Raw genomic sequence first — 5,271 nt, 5'->3', positions numbered from 1 at the left:
AGTATTTTATAACTTTGAAAGGTGAAGCTTTTCTAATTTTTTCTCCTTTAGGAGATGTAGACATTTTGTTTATATGTCATTGCATTTCAATTAGATCTGTATTCTGAAACGGTTCTTCTTTCAGGTTTTGTATGTTACATGCAACTGGAATTGTGTGTGCGTGTGTGTGTGTGTGTGTATGTGTGCGTGTGTGATGGAAAATACTAGATTAGTGGAGAATAATCAAGATAATTTGAATGCCATTACACTATCCATAGGAAATGTGTATCTGTTTCTGTAAAACTCAGTCACAAACAGAAAATAGAAAATCTTTTTTGATCATGCAGAACCAGAAAGTGATCAACCTATATGGTTCTGTAGAAATAAATCTTTAACTGGCAAGGGATTGGCAGTTTTAATCTTTGTATCTGCTACTAAACTTCTAAAATCTTTAGCTTTTCCAAAATTATTTGGAGACATAAAGGAAAATAAAGAGCATAAGAGAATTTATTTTGTCATACCTAAGGAAAAATTTTGAAATTGGGTGGATATTATGTGCAATATAAATACAGGTTCAAACTGCATTTATCTGTGAAATCATTCATAGGGTCTCTTAGAAATTAGATTTTTCAAAAATTAATATTTTGATAATCAACACTGAAGTAATGCAAAACGTACATTATCTTGAATTACCTTGTTATGTTGCTGCATATCCAGAAAGAGGACTGATGATGAAAATGAAGATAATTACAATGATCAAGATAACAAAAGATAATGTTTGTTGAGTTCTTACTACTTACCAGCCACTAATTTTAACACATTACCTACATTTTCTCATTGCATTCATGTAGGAAATATGGAATATGTTCAACTGAAAAGGAAAGTATAAAAGCATCTATTTCATACTTTAAAAAAAATTATCAAGTGAATAGGTTAAAATAATTATAAAACTCTTATTCTTTAATGTACATTATTCACACACAAAATATTTCCTAAATGTTATGGATTTAAATTTTATCTTTCTAAGCTCAACATTAATTTAAATGTATTCACTAGACCCTTGGGGTTTTGTCAATGAATGCAAACTCTTTTTTAATGTATTTTCTTATTCATTGGTATTATTTCATATTGATATTCAGAATACAATAGGCCTATGATAAAAGTCACTCTTATCCAATCAGTCCTAATAAGAGAGTTAATTGTAGACATTTCTTCAAATCAGCTAATAGGATTGTATTTTCAGCAGACATTGTTAACTCAATTAAACAGAAAATATATAAACTAAATTACTACATCCTAATTATACAAAAAGTAAACTCAAGCAATAAAACTATCTCTATAATTCACTCAGAAATTAAGATTTTCAAATCACCAACAATTTAGATCAAAGCAAACGTAATAAGTAAAATGCCTCTAATTGCATCAATACCTCCTGTATTTCAATAAATCAACCTTATATGAAATTTAAATTAATACAAAATTAATATTATAATGTATATGAAGCAGAACAATGCCAAAATATAATACATTTGCACCAGTTGGCCCTCTTGGACAGATTTTTAAATCTTTTGAATTCTTGATTCATATAAATATATACGTAGAAACTCGTGTGTGTGTGTGTTGCTTTTAGAGACCATGTCTTTGTGTACAACATGTCAGTTTAAATTGCCTTCCATACCTAATTCCTTCTAACATAAGTTGTTTTCTTTAAATTCTTAGAAGATATATCCAGCATACCAGATGACCCCACTTCAATGTTTATAGGTAATTAGACCAGAGTGAACATCTTATCCAAAGGGATCCAATCAATAGTCAACCAGTTTTCCTCTCAATTATCTGAAATAAGAGGCACAGAAACTGAGGTCAGAAGGCAAAGGGCTCTGGATTGATCAAGTTATGCAAAATATTTGGCCAGAACCAGCATTACAGTAAATAAAACCCACCTCCAAAATTATGAATAAATAGAATGGGTGGGCAGGAAAAATTCACCTGCAGACAAAAGAAGTGGAAAGGATGCTAAGAAACAAGAGGCCTGCTGGATCATAAACATGTGATGCTCATGTAATTGTTTCAAGATGTGTTAGTTCCCATGTGCCTACATTCCACTTCTTTCAAATCCTTTTAAAAACTTCCCATGCCTCTATTTGTTAGAGTATGTTCAATGGATGTTTATTCTTCACAACCAAAATGATTTGATTAGAACGACAGTTTATTTTTTGTTTTGCTTTTATTGGATACATTTATAGATCTTGGCAAAATCCTTAGCATATCAGTCCCTAGTTGCATTTATAAAATTATGTCCCATTATATTGTATTAGAAATGACAAATATGTTACTATTAAACAGGTGTCAGAGTTTCTCTTGGAAAAGAAAGACAATTCACCGATGGCGTTTAAGTGTGGAAGGAGAGGCATCCAAGGCACCCTTGCCTTTGTGTGTGTGTGTGTGTGTGTGTGTGTGTGTATTTTACATATGTAAAATTTATCTTCCTAGTAAAGTGGTTAGTTTCTTTGAAGTCAAGGAATATTTTACTTATACTTGTCAGTATCTTTAACAGCAACAAGCCCATATTAAGTGCCAAATAAAGAGCTGAATCCAAGTTTTGCTTTATTCTATGACCTTGGGCAAACCATTTAATCTGGATTACATCATAAAAGTCTCTGATAGCTCTAATAAACCACAGCTCCATTGTGACTGGAATGCATGAAGAAAAGAATGAATGAATGAGTGCTCTCCCAGAACCTGTTAGAACCTGCATTAATTGGTTAGCAAACAACAATAAAATCAAAATCTAGTGACTTGCTCCCTCCACCCATCCCTCAAAAATATTGATTTTTTTGGTTTATATTACATCTTAGCTGCAAGTAAATGTTGGTTCACTCCATGTATTTTCTTCATTATGGAATCCAAGCTGAAAGAGAAGCTCCTTGCTGGAACACTGCTGATATGGTAGCAGAGGAAAAGAGCATTTGTAGTACCACGTGATGATGCTTTAAGTTGCTGCTCAACAATGTCAGTTACTTTCCCTCACAAGTCACGTCAAAGTCACCACAAGGCCAAAGCTGCTTCACAGAGGTGAAGGCATAATCCCCTCACAAGACCCCTACTGCAGATCACATGGCAATGGAGGGAAATAGGACATTTCTTGAAGAGATGTTGTTTCCTGGGAGTAGCTCCTTGGTCCTTTGGTGATGGCTCTTGGATTTGACTTCTGCTAGGACATTCTTCATTTTCCTCCTTGGCTATGTCTGAAGAAGATATTAAAGAATATGCCCTCCTGGGGTGCTCATAAGGTTTTTCAGTCTATTTTTTGCCTACAGAAATGTGAATCCCCAAATGGGATCACCATATAAAATATAGGACTTTCGGTTAAATTTGAATTTTGATAAACCATAAATATTTTAGTATAAGTATGTCCCAAATACTCTAGGGGACATAGTTTTACTTAAAAAGAAAATTGTTGTCTATCTGAAATTCAAATTTAACTAGGCATTCTGTATTTTATTTACTAACTCTGGCAACCCTAGTACCTAAAGGGAATTTCAAGTCTCAGATAAAGTCTATTTACGTTAGGGTGCTGGTATAACTCCCTCAAAAAACATAAAAATGATTTTTATCTATTTGTTACCAATGTCTATGGACACATTGTTCCCCACCCATCCCCCTTGTAAGATGTGCTTCTCTCTAGATTTAACTGCCAATATTTTACACTTGGCAGGATTCCATGGGAAAGTCTCACTCTGAGTCTTTTTCACGAGACATTTTCCCTGGTTGGAGATATTTACTGGGTGCCATATTAATCACTTCTAAGTTTAACAGCAACTTTTGGCTCCCCCCAAGTTGGGCTTTGCCATGCGACTGAGTTTTAATTAGTCTCTCTCATTAAAATTTCCTAATGTTATATTTTAATGGGAGAAATGAAAGAAGAATTTATTTTTCATCCCTGTTAGTAAAATGTCCAATTCTTTTTTGAGTTCATCTTTCTTAAAGTATCTTATCAAATGCAGCCAATAACACGAGTAGCTTTCTGTTTTCCAGCTTATTGACCTACAAACCTCATTCCGTATATTATCCATCTTCTAGGTTATCTGAGGCAACAACTATATAAAGTGTTTCACCTGTGCACATGCATAATGGGTTGCCATCTGTCCAATCAACAATAAATATCCTTTCTACCAACCACCCAGTCCAAACCCAGTGGCACGTATATTGGTGTTTTTGTCTCAGCAGAACACTACTTGTGTGTTCACATTTCTTAATTAGTCATTTTTGTTAGGTTATACTCTAATATAATAAAATCTTAGTGGCTTACTACAACTAAGGTTTAGCTCTCATTCTCATTATCTGATGAATATATAAGATTGTCACTTATGGTTCAATTCCATGAAACATTCATTCTGGGAGCCAGGCTGAAAGAGGAGCCTGGACATGGCTGTTTTCATGCAAGAGAAGTACTTATCAAGGGAAACCTCTCATGGCTGTTTCTCAGTAGGGTCCTTAACTATTTCCACACATATTTCATTGACTAAAGTAAGTCATATAATGAAGCCTACTATCAATAGTTCAAGAAGTATAACCTTATCACAGAAAGGGTACACAATTAAATAAGAAATCTAATACTATCTACTACAGTACCAAATGATTTTTAAAATAAAGTTTTTATTTTTGGAATAGCTTTCAATTTGCATTATTAATACTTACACTAGTATAGTTTATCACAATTTGTGAATCAATATTAATACATTACTATTAAAGTCCACATTTTATTCAGATTTCCATAGTTTTTACCTTATGTCCTTTTACTGTTCTAGAATCTCATCCAGGATATCATATTACATTGACTTGTCATGTCTCCTTAGGCTCTTTTGGCAGTGATAGTTTCTCAGACTTTTCTTGTTTTTGAAGACTTTGACAGTTTGGAGGAGTACTGGTCAGGTATTTTGTAAAATCTCTCTCAATATTTCTCTGATGATTCTCATGATTAGACTAAAGTTATGGATTTTGTGGAACAAGACCGCAGAGGTAAAGTGTCATTCTCATTACATCATAACAAAGGTACACATGATCACTATCATATCAATGTGACTTATCACTGTTGCTGTTAACCTTGAACATCTGACTGAGGTTGTGTTTGTCAGGTTTCTCTTACAAAGTACTTCTCCCATTACATACTTCATAAAGAAGTTATTATGCAGAGTCTACATTTAAAAAATGGGAAATTATGCTCTATCTGCTTGAGGGTGAGCATTTACATAAATTATTTGGAATTCGTATTCATGGGACATTTGTCTA

This window comes from Globicephala melas, chromosome 1 (genome assembly GCF_963455315.2).
Source record: "Globicephala melas chromosome 1, mGloMel1.2, whole genome shotgun sequence".
Taxonomy (NCBI): Eukaryota; Metazoa; Chordata; class Mammalia; order Artiodactyla; family Delphinidae; genus Globicephala; species Globicephala melas.
Note: the sequence above shows the minus strand (reverse complement) of the source record.